This window comes from Sciurus carolinensis, chromosome 6, assembly GCF_902686445.1.
Source record: "Sciurus carolinensis chromosome 6, mSciCar1.2, whole genome shotgun sequence".
NCBI classification, from domain to species: Eukaryota; Metazoa; Chordata; class Mammalia; order Rodentia; family Sciuridae; genus Sciurus; species Sciurus carolinensis.
In genome coordinates this window covers 25,366,329-25,392,353 of record NC_062218.1, presented here as the reverse complement: position 1 = coordinate 25,392,353, position 26,025 = coordinate 25,366,329, and the positions used below count along the sequence as shown (strand labels likewise).

The 26,025-nt window shown below is 33.3% G+C and overlaps 2 non-coding genes across 2 annotated transcripts; one reads left to right on the top strand and one right to left on the bottom strand.

Annotated features, from left to right (window-relative positions):
* Positions 1-204: 204 nt before the first annotated feature.
* Trnat-cgu (transfer RNA threonine (anticodon CGU)) lies at positions 205-277 on the bottom strand. The gene has a single exon. It is a non-coding gene; the product is annotated as a tRNA-Thr (tRNA).
* Positions 278-24,028: 23,751 nt separating this feature from the next.
* LOC124987803 (U6 spliceosomal RNA) lies at positions 24,029-24,135 on the top strand. Its single transcript, XR_007109312.1, has one exon. It is a non-coding gene; the product is annotated as a U6 spliceosomal RNA (small nuclear RNA).
* The last annotated feature ends 1,890 nt before the right edge of the window (positions 24,136-26,025 follow it).

Sequence of the window (26,025 nt, the reverse complement as noted above, 5' to 3'; positions counted from 1 at the left end):
ACAGATCAGGGAAATGTGTAAATTTATTCAGTACAAAATTATTGAACATGTACTACACGGTAGGTCATGTTTTATGACCTGGGGATACAGATATCTGTTTGATATATACTGTCTAACAATTAAAATTAGGTAAAAGAAAAAAGAAAAGAAAATTTGATAAGAAAGTTACTGGGAAAAAATTTTTTTTTTTTTTTTTTTTTTTTTTGGTGGTGCTGGGGATTGAACCCAGGGCCTTGTGCTTACGAAGCAAGCACTCTACCAACTGAGCTATATCCCCAGCCCGGAAAAAAATTTGATACATAAATTAAATAATTTACAATAGTTGTATATGCTCTGGAATTGATTTAAAAAAAAAAAAAAAAGAGAAAAACATCAATGCAATGCCGTGGTACAGTAGAGTTTACCACGCTTTGTAGAAAACCATTTAGCCAGAGTGGCTGAAGCACAGTAATAGTCAGAAAACTGGTATAGCTCAGGCTGCATGATAAAGACCATACACTGGGAGTCTTACAGACCACAGAAATTTGCTTATCATAGTTCTAGACACTGGACATAGATAAACAAGGTGCCCATACCATCAGGTTGTAGTGAGGACCCTTCCATTGCTTGCCGACTGTCATCTTCCTGTTGTGTGCTCACATAGGGAAAAGAGTGAACAAACTCTCTGGAATTTCTTTGATAAGAGCACCATTCTCACTCATGAGAACTCTATCATAGTGGCCTAATTACTTCCCAAAGACCCAAACTCCTGTCACTGAACCAAGAGTTAGAATTTCAACATATGAATTTTGGGAAGACATAAACACTGATTCCTTAATATTCTGCCCCAGTCTTCCTAACTTAATGTTCTCTCATGCAAAATACATTCATTCCATCTCACTAATCTCAAAGTCTTAATTCATTACCATTATGTTGGTAATTGAATACCAGCACAAGCAATTCAGGGTCACTTACATTCAATTTCCTGAATTGAACCATTAAATTTGAGTCTCAGAACACTGCATGGTCCACCAAAACTGAAAGCTATTTTATCAGGGAATGATCTTTTCACACTATGATTTTTTTTTTCTACCAGTACTGACAGGAATACCCCTGTGTTTCACCCATTCTTTGTCTTCTATGAGATGATATGAAGTTTGCAAGCTGGATAGTTGGTCAAATGTCCTTACATTTGGTTAAAAATGATATTAAATAATAAAATTCAAGTTATCATTTCTTGTTATATGAAAGATACCCTGGGCATCACATATGAAATCTTTAAGGAGGTATCTTAACCATTTAAAATTTTAATTAACAAAAATTGTGCATGTTTGTGCGATACCATCTAATGTTTCAGTGCATGTATACATTGTACAATTATCTGATCAGGGTAAGTGTATCTCCTCAAATGTTTATTATTACTTGGTGGTAAAAATATTCAAAATGCTTTCTTTTATACATTTTTTGAAGTAGAGTATGTAATCACTCTATCACTTGACAGAACGTCAACATTTATTTCTCCTATCTATACATAACTTAGTACCTGTTGACCAACATTTCACCTTTTTCTCCCTCTGCTCTTCCCAGCCTCTGGTAACCATTGTCCTCCTTATAGTTATGGTGAGATCAACACTTTAAGATCAATGTATGAGTGAGTGATACAGTACTTGTCTTTTTTTCCTGGCTCATTCAACTTAACTTTATGGAAAACAATGTGAAGTATCCTTAAAATATTAAAAATAAAAATTGCCCCATGGTCTAACTATATTATATAATACTACTGAGTATTACCTATTATATATTTTATATGACATACATATATATAACATCTCTCAATCATTTTGTATTATTATTTTTGCTTGATTACTTTTGTTTCCTTAAGTATAGTTTATCATTGCCAGAGAGAAAAATTCTCTCATGTACTATTTATTAGATTTCTTCTCGTACACTTTGAGTAATTTACCTTAGTCACATGTTATTTGTGTAAAAGTATTATTTATCTTGCAAAACTCCTGCATAAATACAAAATGTTTTAATATGTTTTAATAGTGTAATGAATGCATTTCTAAATTTCTATTAACAGTTCTTCTGTGTGTGTGTGTGTGTGTGTGTGTGTGTGTACCAGTATGACAATCTATGACTTTTTGGTAGTTGTTAGAAAGTCTAATGACTTAAAACTAAGTATTCTCTTTTTTTTTAACCTTTTGAACATAACAAGTATATGCTTTGTTATAATTTTAAGTATGTAGAGAGAAAATCAAATAAATAATAAAAATAAGTAAATTGATTCTCATTGTAAGTTATGTATAAAACAGATGTTACTTGCATTGTACTGGAGGCAGGTGTTATGACATAACTGAAAATCCCACCAGAGTTTGCCACAATAAGAACGTGTTCTTCTCTGTGATAGTTCTACTCTGTTAAATATCTTGTACTTCACAATAGTTTAAAATATACATTTAGTTCTTCTTTTCCTACTCTTATCCCTTTAATTTCTTTCTCCTGTCTAATTGCTCTGGCTAGAGTTTCAAGGATAATGTTGAATAGAAGTGGTGAAAGAGGGCATCCTTTTCTTGTTCCAGTTTTTAGAGGAAATGCTTTCAATTCTTCCCCATTTAGAATAATTAGCCTCTATTTCGTAGGATACTTTGAGGAGTATTAGTGTTAACTCTTCTTTGAAGGTCTTGTAGAACTCAGCTGAGAATCTGTCTGGTCCTGGGTCATGATTCTCTGAATGTGAAATGTTCAGCATAAGCAAATCCATAGAGACAGAAACCATATTAGTGGTTCCCACAAACTGGAGGTCAGGAGTGATGGCATGTGTTCATTTCTTTTTGGGGTAATGAAAATTTTCTAAAATTAGATCAAATATTTCCACGATTCCTTGCACATATTTAAAATCACTGAATTGTATACTTTACAAGGATAAAGCATAAAATATGAACTATATCTTAAAAATATATTTTTAAAAATACACAAGAATGGATTTTTTTATCAACCTCCAAATGTGAATATTCATGGACCTCACATATCTGTGACTTTGTCTTTTATAATCCATGCATATTTTTTACCTATAGAGAATCAGTGCTTTTCAGAGTTTACTGAAGCCATCAGATACCTCTTTTTGAGTGTGAACATTCTAAAATCAGTGTTTCCAAATATCTGTAAACAAGAATTCTTGACTTAGCATAGAAAAGATAAGTTGTGGTGGAGAAAAAGCATGTGTTAGAATATTTTAAGGTCAATCTAAAAAAATGCTTAACTTGTTTGGGCTGTCATATCAAAGGGCCGTTGACTAGTTCACTTAAGCAACTGAAATCTCTTTTTTCACAGTACTGGAGACAGAAATCCTAAGATCAAGAAGTTAACAAGATCAGTGTCTGGTGGGGTCTGTTTATTGGCAATCAGCTGATTTCCTGCAGTGTTCTAACATGAACTTTTCTTGACATATATGTATGAAGATACCAGTGCTGTCTCATCCTTTTCTTTAAAAAGGTGAGCCCCATCCCTGTCTTTGTCTAACCCTAATTACTTTGCCTAGACCCCATCTCCAAATACCATCATATGAATGGTAAGGATTCATGTTATGAGTTTTGAGGGAAATAACTAAGTTCATAATATCTGCTTTCTGTGTAGGGTCAGAAGATAACCCTAGAATCCGTGGGTGGTCATTATAAGGATACTTAATTTACTAATGTTTTATTCAGTTTAACTTATCCTATGTCAGTAATTGACTACAAGAAATAGCAGCAGGAACTCCTCCCTCCATGTAGTCTTTTTGTATTGTGACTTTGCACCTTCTCCATCAAGGGTAGAGACTATTTTTATACTATTTAATTCTGAAATAACATTCAATAGGATTGGCCAATATTTGTGGTAGAATCGAGAATTTGTTCATTTTGAGCATGCCCACCAAAAAGACTTCCAGTGTGCTTTTACAATACTCTACCCTGATCTAGTTTCATTTTTGATGGTTTCAGTTACCTGTGTTTGTCCATAGTCTGAAAATATGTAATGGAATATTCCAGAAATCATTCATAAGTTTTAAAGATAGTCATTTTGAGTAGTGTGATGAAATCTTGTGTTGTCCTGCTCTGTCTCTCCCAGAATATGCATTATCCCTTTGTCTAACCTATTCACCTTGTGTATACTATCTATCCTTCAGTGATTGGTTATCAGATTGTTGTGGTATCAGATTGCTGGTTATCAGATTTTGTGGTATTTTGTGCTTGGGTCTCAGTAATTCTTCTTTTGCTTAATAATAGGCTCAAAGCACAAGTGGTAATGCTGGCAATTCACATATGTCAAAGAAAAACTATAAAATATGTATTTAAACGAAAAGGTGAAAGCTTATCATAGTTATGTAGGTAGAGTAAAAAATATTGTTTGTACTGATAGTTCCTGATTTATGATAAATTGACATGCAATTTTTCAACTATATGATAGTATAAAAATATATGCATAATTATTCTGTTTTTCATTTTCAGCAGTTGTCCATAAATTACAAGAGAGACTTGCAAACTTTACAGTATATGTTTTTGGTTATATAATTCTGCCCAAATATAGGCTACTATAAGTGTGCCTAGCATTTTTAAGGGAGTCTAGGCTAAGTATAATGTTAGGCTAACTGCATTAAATACACATTCATTTAACGATACTTTCAACTTACCATGTTTTCATCTAGACATAACCCCATTTACGTGGGATGTGGTACCATCTGTGACTTCAGGCATCTGTTGGAAGTATTGAACTTCATTCCAGAAAGATAAAGAAGTACTACTACCATATTCCTTTTGAACTCCTGTCACCACTATAAGCCCTATGGAAAGTAGTTGAAAAAGCAGCAGAGTTTGGTAGTCTCAATAAAAATCTACTTTGATCAAACTCTTGCTAGCTGGTCCTCAAATATTTGAGCCTACATCAGCCAAATTTGCCTCATATCAACAGAACTACCATGGTAACTCATAGAATTATGAGCAATAATAAAAGACTACAGTTTTAAACTGCTAAGTTTTAGTGTAGTTACTAAACAATAGCTAATTGATCATGTATACATAATTAATTTCTCTAAGGTTCATTTTCTGGTCTGAATACTTCTTCCAGAATTTTTTATTCAGACATATATATCTATTAATTCAGAACTCCATTTGTTTACTACCATATTTAATATGGCCAGCCGATATACTAATTACAGGTAAACAGTGTATGCTAGATTTTTAATGAGATAGAATATGTTATATATATATATACATATATATATATATATTTTTTTTTTTAGTAAGATAAAGGAAGTATCTAATTGTAGATTACAGAGAATTTTCTTTTATTTTTTACTTTGTACTCTATTTAACTCCTCCTGATTCTGTGTGTGTGTGTGTGTGTGTGTGTGTGTGTGCGTGCCTGCGTACACACGCACGCCCCTTTCTGGAACTTTCTAGTTTCATGGGATTCTTTTCCCCCTTGTCTGCTCTAGCTTCCAGTATAATTCTTATCTTTAACCTTGTTTAACACCAGTGATGTAGAAGCAAATTTGCTTTTTGTCATGTTTCAATTCTTTATGGTTTTTAGCGTCAAATAATGTTTAATTAAATTTTTATAGAGACTTAAATATTACTTCAACTTTTAACACTACCAAAAGATGACTTTTGTCAAAAGAATTTCTCTATAGATATCTTTTAGGCCATATTCTCTCTACCTTAACCTTATTTATTTATTTATTTATTTTAGATATTTACCTATATCCCTGAGAGAAGATTTGCTCTTAATTAACATTTTACTGAACAAAAATAAAATGAAGAGAGATGCAGCCAGAGAATCTTTTCTAAGCCATCTCTGAGCCTGAATTCTATACAATTAAGGGAGAAATATGGAAGATAAATACAAAATTCTTTACCTCTGTGAGTTTTTCACGTACATATATTCATAAAGCTACTTTACTAGTGTCACATTCTGGTGTTTGGAAAGGGCCACTGCAATTAAGGAATTTTGTGCAGCATGGTAGTTGTCCGTTTTAAATTGGTGAGAAAATTGAATCCCTGGGTGTTTTGAAAACTTGTGTCTGAAAACAATGGGTGCATTCACTCCTTTGTTTCCTTTTGGCAATAAGGATTATTTACTTGTTGATGTGTCACAAATAGACCTGTATTTTGAAAAAGAAAAAGAATGTAAGCACTTAGATGACAATTCCCTGCATTTAAGCCAATAAATAAAAATGATTTACCAGAACTGAGAAAAATAAACTCAAAGACTTTAGAGATACTGAGATTTATATATAACAAAGTTATTTGTTAAAGATTAGAATCATTAGTAGCATTCAGTAGGGTGATCTGTTGTATTAATGTAGTAAATCTATGTCAAATACCAAATGCAGATTAAACCAGTAATTCAGAGCTATAACATTTGTTCTGAAATCCTTCCCTGAATATAACATTTAAAAATCATAGAATTTAAAATTATTCTTTTTTAATGTTCATTTGAATAAACACACAAATACACTTATCTGGAGAAGTTATCAAAATCTTGTACATGTAGATTGAGTAATTTTTATAAGAGAGTCATCGATTACCATATTACTTCCATTTCAATTATACTAAAGACTTTCTGTTGCAGTTCTATTTCTGTTTGCTTTTTGGACTTTATTATGTCCTTTCTTTTACTTACTTACTTTTAATGCACTCTTTTCTTCTTTTTCTGGTTTGTTAAGTGGAAAGTTACTTTTATTTTTATGATAAGTTCCATTTGATTTGTTCGTAGTTATGAATTTTCTATAGCAACTGCTTTAGTTGTGCCTATAAAAGTGTTTTTTAAATTTGTTTGTAGATGAACATAACCTTTATTTTATTTATTTTTATGCAGTGCTGAGGATTGAACCCAGTGCCTCACATGTGCTAAGCAAGCCACAACTCCAGCCCTCCAGTAAGTATTGTATTTTCATTAAACCCAAAATTATGTTTGATTTCAACTTTAATCATTCATTATTTAATAATATGGAGTGGTTTAGTTTGCATACATTTGTGACTTTTCCAAATTTCCATGTTTTTGAATTTTAAGTTCAATCCATTTTAGTCAGAAAATGAAATTTGCACAGTTTCAATCCTTTTACAATTTTCTTGTCTTAATTTATGTCTTTGTCTTTGCAATTTTTGTTTTGCTAAAATAAAATACAATTACCTGATCCTAGGTACATTATTAAGAAAAGCATTTCGTTTGGTTTCCAAATCTGGTTGCTGGGAGATTCGAAGAACATTTAGTACCAGCATCCTGTCAAGGGTTCCCTGGCTGCGTTACCGTACAGCAAAGAAACAGAAAGGTAACTAGTCAGTGCATAAAGGCAAAGTCCCTAGGGGAGACTTGCTCTGTAATGACTCACCCATGTAAGAATTAATTCAGTTGGTGAGAACTACATCATTCACTTCAAAAGGTCGTGCCCTCATTACCTAATTTCTTTGCCATAGACTCACTTCTAAAGGTTCTCTCAACTGGACACTATCAAAGTGGGGCTAGCAAATGAAACTTTTGGAGACACATTCAAGCTATATTCAAATATAGCAATCTTAAAATATGTTCTATCCCGGAAAAAGCCTACTTGCACTTGAAAAGAATGTATTCTACTGTTCTACTTTTGAGTGTTCTGTTGATATCTGTTAGATCTAGATGAACCATACCCAGAAATGTATGGTAAAATAACAAGCATTTAAAATCATACAATGTACTCTATCTTTAATACAAAGTAATGCAGTAATGAAGTTATGGAAGAAAAAGACGCAAGCAAACTACATAAAGCAAATAGTAAAATTTCCTTGTCTTCTAACTTGGTAAAAAAAGTAAGTATAAATATACTTAAAAAAATAATAACATTTTTTTTCTTTTTCTTCCCGTGTTAGTTACTGATGATTGAACCCATGGAAACTTTACCAATAAGCTCTATCTTCAGTATTTTTTTAAAATTTGAGACAGAGTCTTGCTAATTTAATTAGGCTTTGTCTCAGTCTCCCTAGTCACTGAAATTTCAGGCATGTACCACTGCACCCAGAAATAAAATATGAAAATTGGCAGAAAGGATTAAAAAAAAGTCCAATACAATGTTATATATTGAAGTTCACCTTAAATTCAAACCTACAAATAGGATGAAAAAAAAGATTAACAAACTATATACCACATCATACAAATTACATTTTTATATGTCATTAGTCCATGAAGAAAGATTTATTATTTTGTGGAGTTTTATTTTATATAGAAGAGAAAAGAAAAATTTTACAGAGAAAACCACATATTATTCAGCCACTAATAGAAACATGCTGTAACATGGATAAATCTTTATAACAAATGCTTAAGTGGAGGAAGGTTGGCATAAAATGCCACATATTGTGTTATGCAGTTTATACAAAATATCCAGAACAGACAAATTTATATAGATGAAAACGAATTTGTTGACTTCATGGACTGAGAGAACAAAGGAGTGAGGAATAAAACATTAAGGGACGCAGGTTATTTTTGAGATAATGAAATATGCTGGTATAAAATAATGGTAACCGTTGCCCAACACTGATAATCCTCTAAATGACACAAATTGCGCACATTAAAGTAGTAAAAAATGGCAAATTTTATTTCACGTGTATTTCATCAGAATAAAATACATCTATGCTGCCTTTTAACTTGTAGTTAACTTTTCATTTCTCTGTACTTTTTGTATGGATTTCAATTACTCTCTAATGATATTTTTTTATTAGTCATAAGAATCCCTGGTACTATTTCTGATAAGTTAGGTTTACTAGCTACAAATCTCTTTCTCTCTCACTCTTGCTCTCACTTTCTTTGGTGATGTTGCAATTTATTCTTAGTTTTATTTTATTTTTTAAAATCTTTATATTTTTAGCCATTCATCAATAATTGCCCAATTCATTCTACTCCCTTACTTTTTCCATCTCTTTTAACTATCATTTAATTCTCAATTTCTATGAGATCAACTTCTATAGATTCAACAAAGGAATAAGATCATGTAGTACTTGTTTCTCTGTGCCTGCTTATTTTAATTAATGATCTCCAGTTCCATCTATGTTGCTCCAAGTGACAAGACTTTATTCTTTTTATTATTGAAAAAGGATTTCATTGCACATATGTACCACTCCTTCTTTATCCATTCATCAATTGATGGACATTTAGATTCTTACCATTTCTTTTTTTAAATATATTTTTTAGTCATAGATGGACATAATACCCATATTTTAATTTTATGTGGTGCTGAGGTTTGAACCCAGGGTCCCACACATGGTAGGCAAGTGTGCTACCACTAAGCTACAACCTCAGCCCTGGTTCTTCCCCTTTCTTTGGCCATTGTGAATAGTATTGTGGTAAACATGGGAATGCAGATGTCTCTTCATTTCCTTTGGAGATAGAACTAGTAGTGGAATTTCTGGATCATAGGGCAGTTCCATTTGTAGGTTTTTAAAGCAATTCCATACGTTTTTTCTAGTGATTGTATTTCTATACATACCCACCAATTATGCACAAAAATTCTTCTAAACAATTTCATTAGCATTTGTTATTTTTGTCTTTTTGGTAACAGTCATTCTTACTGGCTGGAGTGATGTCATATCTCTTTGTTTGTTTGGTTTTTATTTCCCTAATGATTAGTGGTTCTGAGCATATTTTTTTCAAATGCCTTTTACCATTTAACTATTCTTCTGTCTTCTTCCAAGAAATGTCTGCTTAGATTTATTGTCCATTTTAACTTTTATCTCTTGACCTCTTTCATTTCCTTCCATATCTCATATTCTATACATCAGTCATTTATCAGATATGTATTTGCAAATATTCCTCCATTCTGTAGTTTTCTCTTCACTCTGTTGTTTATTATGTTGTATACTGAAGCCTTTTGGCTTGATATAATTTCTTTTATCTGTGTTTGATTTGTTTCCTATGCTGTTGGGATCTTCAAAATAAAGCTCGTTGCATATTCCAATACCTGACATTGGAATTTATACTTTAGTGTACTAATTGGTTTACATCTCATATTTAAGGCATTAATCCATTTTGGACTTTTTTTGTAACCAGTCAGAGATGGCAATCAAATTTTATTATTTTGCATATAGATATCCAAAGTTCCCAGAGTTGTTTACGGAAATGAGTTAATCCTAACTGATGACATTTGATTTCCCATATCTGAATATTTATGTATTTTTCCATATGTTTGGGAAATTTTTTGTCATTTCTTTGAATAAGATTTCTACACCATTGCCATTTTCATATCTCTCTTGAACCCTAATAAAAATATTCATTTAATACTGTTCAAAATTTAAATAAACTTTATCAATTCCAGTTCATTTTCTTCTCCTTGTCTTTTTTTTTTTTTTTTTTAGTAGCCTCTTTCTTAACTAATTCTTTCTTGTTTGATCTATTCTGGCATTATTGATTTCAATGCTTTTAAAAAAAGTTTGCTTAGTGTACTTTTTAAGCTAAAGCATTTTTATTTGATTTCATTTTATTATTTTATTTGTCATTTTTAAGTTATACATGATATTACAATCTATTTTGATATATTTATACAATCATGGAATATATTCTATTCTAATTAGGATCCCAGTCTTGTGGATGTACCCAATGTTGAGATTCATTGTGGTAAATTTACATATGTTCACAGGAAACTTACATCGGATTCACTCCGTTGTCTTTTCTATTGCTCTCCCCTCTTCCTTCCCTTCATTTCCCCTTTGTCTGATCCACAGAACTTCTATCCCCACCCAAAACCCTTGTTATGAATTAGCATCCAGTTATCAGAGAGAATGTTTGACCTTTGGTTTTGAGGGACTGGCTTGTTTCACTTAGCATGAGGGTCTCCAGATCCATAATTGCTTCCATCTATGTGTTACATTTCTCCATTAAATTATGATTGAATCATTTCTGTGTTTTTAAAAGGTCTTTGAGTTTCTTTAAAATGACTCTTTTTAATTCTCCATCTGCAGGTTTACCCATATTGACTGATTTCTATGTGGTCAGTTTCTGTTAAGCATCTGAACATTTCCACTATTTCAGCGCTAGACAGCACTCTAGGTCCTGACTGGCCGGGAGTCACGTGTTGGTGCATTGTCATTGTTTCAGCTTTAGAAAGTGGTCCAAGCCCAGATTTGCTCCAAATCTATAGTCTCTGTGTTCAACATGAACTGGGGGAGACTTACAAAGGGTTGTCTGCCATTGTGTGACTCTCTCTGAGGCCAAGCTGAGCTCAGTTCTCTTGTCCATTCATGAATCTACAGGCCTGTGTTCAGAAGTTAAGGAATTCTAGCCTTTTCTGGGCACAGTCTCCATGGAAGGAGCACTCTGAGACTTGTAACCACCATTGCATGGCTTCATCTCTTTTTTTTCCCAAGTAGAAAGTTAATCTTTGTTTGTTTCTTTGCCTGTGATTAGGGGAGGAGAATGGGTTAGGCATCCCTGTGACTACCCATGTACCAATGCTGTGCCATATCAAGTCCACAGTCCACCAAGGTCAGCACAGCACTCAGGTAGGACCAAGGTTCACACTGCTGTGGGTTCCCCATTGTTGAAGTGGATTCATGGCCCAAGACCACTGCAACCAGCCATGAGGAATGCTGATCAGAGCAAGAGTCTAGATGATTGTAACCACAGGTATCTGCCTGGCACCTGGACTATTCAAAAAGCTCAGTCTGTGGCAGCGTCCTCAGAATGAGGGTAATTGGGATCTGCTTAATGGCAGGATTTACAGACCCAGTGCTGAATTTCAAAGCGCAGTCCATATTTGCTGCTATGTCTTGCTGTCAGTGAATAGTCTTCTCCACAGTATGCTCATTGACCTTGGCATAGTACTGGCGAATGTCATCACCTGAATGCCAAGGTTCACAGTCAGCTGGGTCACACCTAAGTTTTCAGTCTTGAAAATTATCAGGGGGTGTACCCAGGGCCATGTCACAGCCAGGAGTGATGCATGCCAATATACAAGGTTATCCCCTGAGGTGCAGGTTTATGGTATTGGGGCAGCCTGCAGGCTCCCTCCGAGCACTGGTTGAAGAAAGCCATGCTGCATAAGGTTCAGTTTTTGTATTCTCAGCTCTAGAAATCCTATTTGATTCCTTTTTATGTGGCTATTTGTTGCTGTTCTAGGTAGGTATCTTTTGAAATAATCTCTGTTGACTGTATTATTTCCCTTTTTATATGAAATACAAGTTTTCGTTGTAAATAATAAAATGTTTAAGCATGTTTTAAATAACAAAATGTAGCAATTATCAGAATCTGAGTTTCTCCCCTTGCCTTAGCCTTCATTGTACTTTTATATGTTTAGCTCACATTTTAAATGTACAGTATTTGGAAGTCACTTTATCCCTTATATTTTCAGGCAGCATCTTGTTGCTACTTTCATTCTTTCTCTTTGTTCACTTATTGACTTCAGTGAATTAATTCTGTAAAGTCTGCTTTCCGAGTTCTGAACAGCCTGTGAAACTTCTGCATGGTTCTTTCACATAGTGGTCACCCAAGAGATTACATTTCTGAAACCAGTAAAATTTCTAACCTTTGCCAAGTGTGTGCATGTGTGTGTGTGTGTGTGTGTGTGCACGCGGATGTGTGCACATTATATTCTTAGAGGCATTTTCCAAGCCTTAACTTTTATTTCTTATTTACCTATAGTCTTACAGTCTACCAGAGATTAAGAATTAAGGCCTTCCCAGATATGTCCTAAGTGTCTGCAAATTCTAGCTCTCTACATGCTTGCATGTGGTCTTTCAGAATCTCAGGAATATGTCAGAGGTTTTCAAATTATCCTACAAATGACTAATTTCCAATTTGTTCATTTTGAGTTATTTGTTCAGGCTTTTGTTTACCCCAATAGTAATCATCATCTCAGGCAGCTATGCTGTTAAGCAATTGCCACTGGTTTTTTGCTTTGTTTTGTTTTTGTTTTCTTTTCTTTTCCAGAGCTACATTGAGGTTAGGGTTATTTACACAGAGCAAATTTGTGTTACCTCAAATATAAAAATGTCCAAAGAATGGGTATTTTCACACTAGCTGCCCAAGCCGGAGAGGTCAAATAATGACAATTCACTAGGATTGGGCTTTTTTTTTTTTTGTACTATCCAAACCTGTTGTTCTCTTTCAGCAGCTGTTGGTTTACTGGATTTTATAGCTATTGAAGCTGTAAAGTTGTTGATTTTCAATAATAATGTGAATCTGGGGACGAGTGAATGGTATTAAGACAAGTCACACAGTCATGACACTTGCTGCTCTTTCTGAGGTTCAATGATTTTTCTTGAATAAACTCTTTGTACTTTTGCAAGTTTTAACTTAATGTACAGAATTCAGAAAACATTGGTTTTAATAGTTTTTCCTCCATGTTCTCATTTTTTAGTCATTTGTTTTCAGATGTTCTTATTGTACCATTTAAAAATTGTCTCCAGAACCCATTTTAAGGAATCTTCTTTTGGTTAAGATGAATTATCGTCTTCCAAATACTAAAATGAATTGCGATGCAGTGCTTTATAAAGTCACTTATGGTAGAATGACAAAGTATATGAACTATTCCACTTCCTTCCCTATAATTGACAACTCTCTAACAACATCATGTGGTCAGATCTGGTCAATGAAATGTAAACCTACGTCACATGCCACCATCAGCTGTCTTGGCAGGTTATTAGGAGATAATTTTGAGTAAGAAGTAGAGCTACCACTTATACCCAAACTATTTTAAAGGCAGAACTTAGTGCACCGGCATGCCTAAGGAAAACTCTGGCAGAGTGCTTTGCAGAAAAATGTTTAATTTAACCCATTTCTTAACTAGTGATAAAGACTTTTTGTTCATATGCTGTTTTTCTAAGATAAATATGCTTATAGCTTTATATACACCTATACAAAAGGGAGTGATTTGTAGAATTTGTGGAACAGAGATCTTCTCCCCCTGATGTTCATCATTATGATTTTTTCTTCTTTGTAAAAGGCAAATTTTGGAGAGCATCTGTCAATACCCATTCCCTGGAGAATCGCTGAATCATGTTATATTTCTCAAGGCTGCAATAGCATCAGGGTCATAGGAGTGTTAATTTCATCCTACCAAAAGCAATACAGTGCTTTTGTAGTGCAATGCTAAAACAACTTTACAAGGTAGCTAGCTCACTTCAAAGTCAGCATTTCCAGTGATTCACTATAGTTAAGATAGTCTTCTTTTTCACTGATTATTTTTTTAGGGGGTGGTACTGGGGATTGAACTCAGAGGTGCTCAACCCCTGGGCCACATCCCCAAACCTATTTTGTATTTTATTTCAGACAGGATATCACTGAGTTGATTAGTGCCTTACTTTTGCTGAGGCTGGCTTTGAACTCATGATCCTTCTGCCTCAGTCTCCAGAGCCTCTGGGATTACAGCCATGTACCACTGTGCCAGGCTTATGGATAGTTATAATTCCCCAGGAGACACACTCTGTGGTTTGTAAATATGTTCATTTCACATTTCCCCTGCCCTCTAATCATGGACACATTTCCTATAGTGCACAAGGAATGGATCAGATCTTCCAAGCATACTGTAATTATTCCTATATTTGAATTTAATAGCCAAAAACATTAATGAAGAAAAGAGGTCAAAAATTGTTTTCATATTATTATTTAAAAGAAATATTTTTAAATGGTATTCTTGGCTTTTCTATAGAATTATAACTGTTTCACAATCTTATCAGATTTTGTATATTTTTTGGTGGGAGGACTTTATGAATAATTTCTAATAATACTCTCCACCCCCCAAAATATACCCAGAGGAAATCGAAAGCTTATGAAAGAGCAGAATACTTAATGACATTAAATGTCCTCTGCCAGGATATTGAATGCTGAATAATGAAATCTCTCTGCATTTTTATAACTAAAGAAGCCTCTGCAATACAGTTAGAATATATTAAATACAAAACGCCAATGGGTGAAAAATAAATAAGCAAAAACTACATGAAAACAGTTTTCATATAATTAAATTTTTAATAAAGAATAGAATTAGTGAGGGGAAATGAGGTAAGTAACATTAAATTTCATCAATGTACAAAAATACGTTTCACTAGATGTGGATATGTAAACACAGATAAGTGAACAGTAATGTTAAGTGTTGGAACATCCTAGTTCTCACATTCAGAATACTTGAAGGATAGATACCAAATAAGTACCAAATATATTAGTATTAAGGGCTGGGGACTGGGGTTGTGGCTCAGTGGTAGAGTGCTTGCCTAGCATGCATGAGGCACTGAGTTCAATCCCCAGTACCACATCAAAAAACTAAATAAACAAAATAAAGGTATAGTGTCCATCTACATCTAAAAATATTTTAAAATGTTAGTATTAAATATATAATATAAAATGTAATAGTATTATAAAATACTATTTCTATGAGGAGTATCATTGGAATTTTAACTGGAATTGCATTGAATCTGTATAGCGCCTTTGGTAGAATGACCATTTTGACAATATTAATTCTGCCTATCCAAGAACAAGGGAGATCTCTCCTTCTTCTAAGATTTTCTCCAATTTCTTTCTTTAGTGTTCTGTAGCTTTCATTGTAGAGGTCTGTTACATCTTTTGTTAGATTGATTCCCAAGTATTTTTATTTTTGTGGCTATTGTGAATGAAGTGGTTTTCCTAATTTCTTTTTCAGAGAATTCATCAATTATGAATAGAAATGCATTAGACTTATGCATATTGATTTTATATCCTTCTACTGTGCTGAATTCATTTATTAGGTTTTGAAGTCTTCTAGTGGAGTTTTTTGGATCCTCTAAATATAGAATCATGTCATCAGCAAATAGTGACAGCTCGAGTTCTTCTTTTCCTATCTGTATCCCTTTAATTTCTTTGGTCTGTCTAATTGCTCTGGCTAGAATTTCAAGGACGATGTTGAATAGAAGTGGTGAAAAGAGGGCATCCCTGTCTTGTTCCAGTTTTTAGGGGGAATACTTTCAGTTTTTCTCTATTTAGAATGATGTTGGCCACTGACTTAGCATAGATAACCTTTACAATGTTGAGGTTTGCTCCTACTATCTGTATTTTTACTATTGTTTTAAGCATGAAGAGGTGCTGTATTTTATCAAATGCCTTCTCAAACCTATTGAAATAATCATATGATTTTTAACTTTAAGTCTATTGATGTGATGAATTAAATTTATTGATTTCCAGATGTTGAACCAACCTTGTATCCCTGGGATGAACCCATTTGATCAAGCAATCATGAACTTCATCTGGAAGAATAAGAGATCTCAAATAGCCAAAGCAATACTGAGCAGAGAGAGTGAAGCAGGAGGTATCACAACACCGGACCTTAAACTATATTACAGAGCAACCGTAATAAAAATGGTATGCATTGGCACCAAACTAGGCAGACCAAGGGTACAGAATAGAAGACACAGAAACAAACCCACAAAAATATAGTTACCTCATACTAACATAGGAGCCAAAAACATACAATGGACAAAAGATAGCCTGTCCAATAAATGGTGCTGAGGAAACTGGAAATCCATATGCAGTAAAATGAAATTAAACCTCTCTCTCTCACCCTGCACAAAACTCAACTGGATCAAAGACATAGGAATTAGACCAGAGAACCTGTACCAAATAGAAGACAAAGTAGACTCGAATCTTCATCATGTTGGCTTAGGATCAGACTTCTTTAAGAAGACTCCCAAAGGACAAGAAATCAAAGCAAGAATCAATAAATGGGATGGATTCAAACTAAAAAGCTAGGTCTCAGCAAAGGACAGAATCAATAATGTGAAAAGAGAGCCTACAGAGTGGGAGAAAATTTTTTCCAATGCATTTCAGATAGAGCACTAATCTCCAAAATTTATAAAGAACTTACAAAACTTTACACCAAAAATACAAAGAACCCAATCAATAAATGGACCAAGGAACTGGACAGACACTTTACAGAAGAAGACATACAGGTGATTAATAAATATATGAAAAAGTGTTCAACATCTCTAGTAACTAGAGAAATGCAAATTAAAGCAACTCTAAGATTTAATTTTACTCCAATTAGAATGGCTATTATCAAGAACACAAACAATAATAGATATTGGCATTGATGTGGGGGAAAAAAACACACTTTTACATTGCTGGTGGAGTTGCAAATTGGTGCAGCTACTCTGTAACACAGTGGAGAATCCTCAGAAAACTTGGAATGGACCCACCTTTTGACCCAGTTATCCCACTGCTCAGTTTATACCAAAAGGACTTAAAATTAGCATACTAGAGTAACACAGCCATATCAATGTTTATAGCAGCTCAATTCACATTAGCTAGATTGTGGAACCAACCTAGATGCCCTTCAACAGATGAATGGATAAAGAAACTGTGGAATATATACACAATAGAATATTATTCAGCCATAAAGAAGAAGAATATTATGATATTTGCAGATAAATGGAATTGGAGAATATCATACTAAGTGAAATAAGCCAATTCAAAAACCAAAGGTTGAATGTTTTCCCTGATAAGTGGATGGTGAAACATAATGGAGGTAGGGGGTTGGGGGAGTGAGAGAAGAATGGAGGAAGTTTAGATTACATAGAGGGAAATTAGAGGGGGGAGGGAGCAGGGGTATGAAAGATGGTGGAATGAGACAGACATCATTACCCCATGTGCAAGTATGATTACATGAATGGTATGAATCTACATCATTCACAACCATAGAAACAAAAATTGTACCCCATTTGTGTACAATGAATCAAAATGCAGTGTGTAAAAATAAAATAATAATAAAAAATACAGAAAAAATATTTTAAAAATACTATTAATTCTTTCTGTAACTTTCCTAAAGTCTGCTTTTTTCTTTCTTTGTAACAAATTAGTACAGTCAGTGTGGTTGAAGACAACCTGAGATCAACCCCGTGCACTGCTTCATAGCTCTTTGACCCTTGAGTTTCATACTGTTTTCCCAGGGATCATCTTTACCAGAAGCCAAGAACAATAACTAGCCCAATGAAAAGTGTTCTCATACTTGAACTCAGGAAGAGGATGGTCTAGGTAACACATTCCCAGGAAAACTAATCTCAGTTATTTACTGGCAAACATTTCCAAGTATCAACTCTCAATTATACCAATAATAACCTATTCTTATTCTGAGCTAAAAACTAACATGTAAAAATTTTCAAACACACGATACATTGTGTGTTAGTTATTCTTTGACTCTAGTGCTCAGCAACTGTGCTATTTGAGACCTTCAGGAAGGAAATGACAAAATGGAGATTGGAATGCCAATGCATACTACAGGATAAAGCCTGTGAAAGACAAAAAGAAGGGTGAAGAGCAGAATTGAGTAGTGAATGCCTTTGGGTCTCAAAATCACGTTAACCTTCTTTAGTAAATACATCACCTCTTGTATAGCAGTTGTTATTCAGCGTTCTACTTATTTGATCCTGTGGTGGCTTTTAAATCATGTTTAAGAATATTTTTTTCTGCAGTGGCAAGAATGTAAATAAAGTAGAGACATAGTAGATGCTACCATTCATAAGACCCCTGAGTACAACACTGGTCTTCATCACTCAACCCACATTGTTATATTGTTTGTGATTTATTGGTTGTTGTTTGAAATGGGTAGGTTTATTTTAGAAACTTCCGCTTAAAATATTCTTTTATCATGCATTTTAGGCTATAGTCTAAGGACATGTGCAAAGTTCTACAATTGCTAAATGTCATTCTCAGTTATACATTTGGAAACCCCAAAGACCTGTTCTGTAGATGACATTAGCCAATATTCCATTTATTACTTGGATCCCATATGATCTACTTGTAATTGATTCAGGTAATGGAGGTTGAGGAGATTATGGTTGCTTTGTTCTTCAGGGTTGTTGCCCATATACCCTAGCCCATTTGTTATAGTTCCAGTTTTTCTAGCAAGGCCACTGAGCTTGATAAAATAGACCTGTTTTTGCTGAAGGATCCATTTAGTCTTTGAAGCTCAAAAAAACCAAATAGTGACTTCTGGTCTTGGCCTTCATAATTTTTGTTTCTCTCTCAATGCAATAGGTTAGGACCCTTTGCCAACTACCAAAGAAAGCATTTGCACTTCACATTTATTTGCAACTAATGGTTAATGGCCCCCATACTTAACCTGATTACTGTAATGCACTGATGAAATACAGTTAGTAATAGTTTAATAAAAACTAAGATTCTATTATTCTTGAATATATATACTTATTCTACCTTCTACTACTCAAATACCTGAGTAAATATAACCATCTCATATTCCCCTCCACTAGAACACTATCAAATCAACTCCAGATGAAATTTCAGATATTGGATCATAAACTTCTATCAAAGACTATCCATAATGCCACATACTTTATGGACTAGGTTTTCATCACTAAATGGTGAGATTTGTATTCCCCAAAACCCATCCTACCAGCTGCATCTTTGAACCACCCTTGTACCAAGCATATTAGGCTTCAGGGAGAAAGGATATGCGTGAGTTGCTGGGAAGCGAAGTTGATCAAATACTGTTACTTGCATGCATGAATATATCAGAATAAATCTGACCATTCAGTGTAATTAGTATGTACCATATGTATTACTATTTTAAATTTTATCTGTTCAAATAGTTTTTTTTGTGTTTGTTTTGATGTCATTCTAAAGGGGAAAACTTTAAAAAATTCAAATATTGAATTATTTTTAAAATATTAAGGGATACAAATAGGACAAAAGTCACAGGTAAATAGTAGTAATTTCAACAATATCTCCTTCATATGCTAACATTCAGTCCACAATTTTTTTCCAACAGAACCCATCACAACGATTGCTTAACTTCTGTATATATAAAAGTGTACATAGCTCTTACAGTTACATATGTACAGACAAGTGTGTATGAGGAAACCAAGACAACTGGCATATTATCCATTCTCACGAAAAGTAATGTTTGCTGTCAGAAAAAGAAAGAAGAAAGGAACTCTGAGTAATCTCTATGGAAGTATTTGGATAATAGATCTGTTGGTTAGAGGAGTTATGCTAATTTCTGGGCAGTGAGTCTATATCTAAGAAATAAAAGTGAGAAATGAATTTTATAGATATGTACTCACTCCTATCTGCTTTATGGTTGCAGATTGGTAGCAGATCTTCAATCTGTATATTTATGAGTATATGTGCTTGGCAAATGTCATATAAGCTATATAACTATTTGGGAGTATGATTACAAATGCCTCATAAATTTGTTCCTTCTCTTTTTGTAAGGAAACATCATTAGAAACATCATCTACTCTGGACCAATGAGTTTATGCCCCATGTGGAAAGAAAAGTTCTGAGAAAACCTGTCTTATTATAATTATCTATTGTTATATTGATTATATTGTAACCAAAATTATTAATATTATCAAATAATACCCCAAAACTATTAATATTATCAAGTAATATCCTTAACTTATAAAATTTTTATTTGATAATTTCAATCTTTTGAACTAGCCCAATTATTTTCTCAATAACAAACTGTACAAATTCTTATGCTTTCCACATATAAAATATTTTGCAAAAATTTCCTAATACTGTATTGTCAGAATACCTGGTTTATTTTTATTCCTCTATAGTAGTTGATTATAGGAGACAATTCAGGGCTATCAGGTATATGGAGTCTCTAGTCTCTTCCATTAATGTATTATGTATATCATTTCATTAATAACCCCCTGTCATATTAATTATGGAGTCAGTACCTGATTTCTGATTATGGAAGTCCTCAAACACTGTTTTTCAAAATTGCCATGGATTTTCTTTTTTTTTTTTTAATTTTTTTAGATGTAGATGGTCAAAATACCTTTGTTTTATTTATTTATTTTTATATGGTGCTGAGGATCAAATCTAGTGCCTCCCACTTGCTATGCAAGTACTCTACCACTGAGCCACAACCTCAGCCCCCTTATGGATTTTCTTGATATTTTGTATTTCATTATATTTAGAATCAACTTGCCAACTTCCAAAAGAAAAAAAAAGCTTATATTTTTAGAGAAATTCAGTAGATTTTAAATTGTACTTGAAGTGAATTTAAATCACTAAAATGACTGTTATAACCAATTATAATTTCATATATAATTTTATAGAATTTTTAATAATATATTTAATATTTTACTTCATTTTTGTACATATTTCATTAGATATATTGTTAGTATTTGACTTTTCTTTGTAAATTACATAGAAATCCACCCAAACATATTGTTAATATGCATAAAATGATTTCTGTATATTAACTTTGCATCTATTAACCTTGATTAATTTACTTACTCACTATTCTAGTAGTTTTGTTCATTTTTTACCTACAAAACTGGTATATGCAAACAATGTGAGTCTTAATTTTCTTTCTAATCTCTATCTTTTATTTACTTATGATGCCATTTTTCAATAGATAAGACCTAGAGTAAATTATTGTAAACTTCACATTGAATAACCCTTAGAATATTTATCTATAATCATATGAATATTGATATTTATAATACTGTTTAGGAGAAAGTAGTACTCTTGCCAGTCTATAAGTGAGAAAATGAGGTTCAATGAATTACCCTCACTCTCTAAAAGTCTAATTTCATATGTGAGCAAACTGGAACTAGAAAATCAGTTAATTCATTATAACTCTAGTGATTTCCCTTTTCATACTTTTATTACCCCATCTAATTTCAAATTCAATTAGAAGTATATTTTCTCCTGAAGTTTTAGGATATGTTTCATTTTAATGTTCTGATTGTGCATCTTTGGCACTAATCAGGTTAATGGAAAATCAATTCCACTCCTAAGGACTACAACTAGAGTAACAACATTTGAATCTTCATTTCTCAAAATGTGTGCATGCTCCTAACTAGCCTAAATTGTACTTCATATGTATATATATATATATATATATATAAAATTACATTAGCAAAATTTTATGGAATATTAGCTTTTTTATCAGAAGGACCTCTAACACTAGTATTAAAGATTATTTTCCACAAAATTAGATATTGCCAGTCCTATTTAAGTGACCTAAATATACTTTTAGCCTATTTCAATGTTTCTATATCCAACCCTAGATAAATTTAATAATAAATGTCAAATTGCCAATCTAATTTTACTGTATACAAAAAAGTAGTAAAATTTCATTTAGATAATATTTCTATGCTGCCATGTGATCTAATTGAGCATATTTTTAACTACCTGCATGAGTCTAGTTAAGACATTTTTGATCCTTTATGGGGGAAATGATTATGAGACCATTTGGTGTTATTAAATTGTACTACATTACTCTACTTGATGAATCTCACACTTGAATTTTATTTTATTAAACCATAATTATTGGATTCTCTAATATTAATACAGGAGGAGCCTGTATCACATTTCCAGCTCAAAACTAAGCAGTAAGAAGATGAAGTATAATGGAACAGGAGGACTAAAATAGCTACAGGAGTTCCTTTTCAAAAGTATCAATCCACATAATAACCAAAGCTATAGGCATAAAAATTAAATATGAATATCAATGCTTCATCATGTGTTAAAGAAAAAATATTCAACATTACTTGTTAAAGTTCTGTAAAGCAGCTTTAACCAGGACCATCTTTACAGGTGTAGAGACCATGACAATGGGATTTTGCAATGGGGAAAAGAGAATGGGCTCAACTCCAAACACACTGTGAGCAGGTAGGAATTTGTAGCCAACAAACAAGGTAGAAGCAAATAGATTAAAAAAAAAAAAAAAAAGTACTAAGACACATCAGGAGTAAGAGATATTCTGTGTGAAAAAACTAACAGAATTTTTTAATAAGAGATGACAGGGTAAACAGCACTTACCTAAAGATGGTGCAGGTGGGCAATTATTTGTTTGTTTGTTTGTTTTGTTCTGGAGTTCTAACCCCAGAGTGCATTGCCACTGAGCCACATCCCCAATCCTTATATTGTTGATTTTGAGACAGGGCCTCATTAAATTGCTGAAGGTCTCCCTAAGATGGTTGAAGAAATCCTCCTGTCTCAGCCTCTTAGGTGACTGGGACTACAAGCATGTGCTACTGTTGCTGGCTTAAAATGGGTAATTCAATCAGATATCAAGGGTGATCGGATATGGAAGGTGAGAGATTATTGCCAAACTGATTTAGTAGTTTTTACTTAAACTGGATTTTACAAATAATTGTACAGAATGGTATAGGAGATGGGGCAGGAGCTTGAATAAATTTGCTCACAGAAGCATTATCACATGTACAATGAGACTGACTTTCTAACACATCTAGTGAATAATTTTTTAGACTTTCAAAACATTCTTACTTATAGATTAAAATTATCTTAAAATAAGCACTCTTTTTTTGGAAGGTTTATGATATGATTCAAGTTTTTCCTGTGCTCGACCTAGGCTTTTTATATATTAAGGTAGCTGCAATATGAAGTTTGGTAAGGTATATTTTATATCAGACACACAAATAAATCATAATCAACTGCCTATTCAGGTGCCAAGATTTTATGACACCCGACAGAATATAAGGAATTGAAATGACTAAATACTGGAATCGTCACCTGCTCATCCATTAACATATATTACTTAACACATATGAAGTGAGCATTATTCTGTACAAGGAAGATTATAAGAGTGACAAAGGAAATTAAAGTATTCACTTAAATGAATTTCCAAAGTTTAAAAGGGGACAGACATGACTCATCCATACCCAAATAAGGTCATTTCTTCTAGAGTGTTAAGAAGAATAATATAAAATGGCAAGACGAAGAGGTTTCCCGTAAGCTGGTGCTGTCAGGAAAACAATGCCATAAGCAATGGCACGGGGGCATCTCTGAAAATATCTTTGAGAAGGAAGTTCCAAGAGGAAGGAGTGGAGGACCCAGCGAAACGTGTAGCTGACTGAAGGAAAGCTCTGAAGAGCACATCACTCATACGGCCTGTCATGTCATTGAAATGGTTCCAGGTGACACAGGTCCGTAAGAAACAAGGTCTGTGGAACTCTACATTTTCTATAGCTGTGTGGTAAGCAATTCGTGTTCTGGAGAAGCTCCCTTATTTTGGGAAGTCATACAAACACATACTCAGGGCTTGAGGTAAGACCACCTGTGAAAGCTTCAAGACATGTTCCTTGTGCTCCCTTGGGTAGCACGTATATTAAAACTGGAAGGATACAGAGAAGATTAGCATGGCCCCTGTGCAAGGGTGACACACAAATTCATGAAGCATTCCATAGTACAAAAAAAAAAAAAAAAGAAAAAAAAAAAAGAGAGAGAGAAAGAAAGAAATGCTCCTTTTTATGAATCTCTGGTAGTTGAAGGAGGTTTGGGACACCTTATTCTTGTTGAAAAGTATGCAAAGTAGGTAACAGAGTACACCTGATATAGTCAGTACCATCTGAGCTTAATCATATTATTCGTGGCAATATTTTGTCCATTTCTCATAGCAATCTTATGAAATTAATATTGTTTTCCTTTTTATAGCAAAGATGCTGGTTACCAAGGCACTGTGACACAGTGGGGAGCAAGGAGGGATCATCATATAGAAATACAAATTAAATCTTTTTCTAATCCAAAGTGCATGGTCTCAAATTTACTCCATTTCTTCAAAATAAGTAGGATGTGAAGGGAGAGAAGGTTCTTCTATCCCAATAGCCTAGAGTGTGCTCTGGTCTAGTCAAATTGATGACATTTTTTTCATCCTTTTGTGACTGTCTTCTTTTTCAGGGTTTTCCTTTTTGGGAATGTTGATGTAACCCTATCAATGTGACATTATCAAATACAGAAGGTCCCTGGCCAGTTGAGAATAGCCCTACACTGTTTACTTGGAATCTAAATCAAAACGTTTTTGACCCTGAGAATTGAATTTTCTGACTTCTGAAAGACCAATTTCTAAAGAGTGAGATATCCTTGCACTACGTGTGCATGGATATTTAAAATTTATGATAAATTTAATATTTTAACAATTTGAAACTAATAAAGTAAAATTGAAATATATTCTTTATCTAACCCAGGTCCAGAGAAATTCATAATCTCAATAATATCTTCATTACAAAGACAGGCAAGCTAACCTGCAATTGTTATAAGCATTGATGTCTTGAATATACAAAAAAAACTTGTCAAATACAGGTTTAATATACTCAAAAGATGCACAAACAAACTTGAAAAACAACTATAGGAAATAATAAATTAAATCAGTTCATATTTAATGCCAAACCCTGAAATTTGAAATTGCTAATTAAAGACATCAATGAATGTCAATACAGCAATATTTTAATGACTTCAAGATAATCCCACAGCAATCAATTTAGATCAGAATGAGTTTATTGTAAAGTGCCAAAGGTGAAAAAATGTTTCTTTTTCACGATAAAGCAACGATTTCTCAAATGAATAATGCCTAGTCAAAATTTAACTAGATAATTACTTAATTTGCATTTATTAAGGAAAAATAATAACTTAGAAGAAATCTCTATGGGAAATGATCTAGGAGTTAATGGTTGTACAGTTTTACTTTAGCTTCTGAAAGCAAAAGAACACATTAATGACAATAACAAACTAAAACACCACCAACAAAGCAATAAGGGATTTATACCACAGGGACAGCTATAAATTTCATAGTTGGCATAGGTAGAGGAGTTACCAAATACTTATTAGAAAGATACTTTGTTTAGTGTGATAAATGAGAAATGAGCTTCAGGTCCTATATTATATGCTTGTTTTTTCCTAAGAGCAGCGAAAAAGTGTCACATTTATTTTTACACCCAAAAATTGGCAGTTTAAAAAGGTCATAAATCTTGTTTATTTTCATTTCTTCAAATAGAATATGAATATTGTGCAGCTTCTTTATACTGAAAGCAAACAAGGCCTGAAAAATTATACTTAATTACAAAGTCTCCTTTGCTTAGAATAATTTGCTCTAATTTCTGTAACAGGATTGAGCAGTAGGAGATTCTTACTAATAAAGAACAACTGAAAACAAAGTAGCAACTGCAAGAAGATTCTGACCGATAATGAGCCCATTTAATAACCAACTTGGTCATAGGTCTATGTAGTCTTTGGGACCACTGTCAAAATTGAAGATAATCAGCAGTAAAAAAATATGAAGGGGAAATAGATTGCAAAACAGATAGC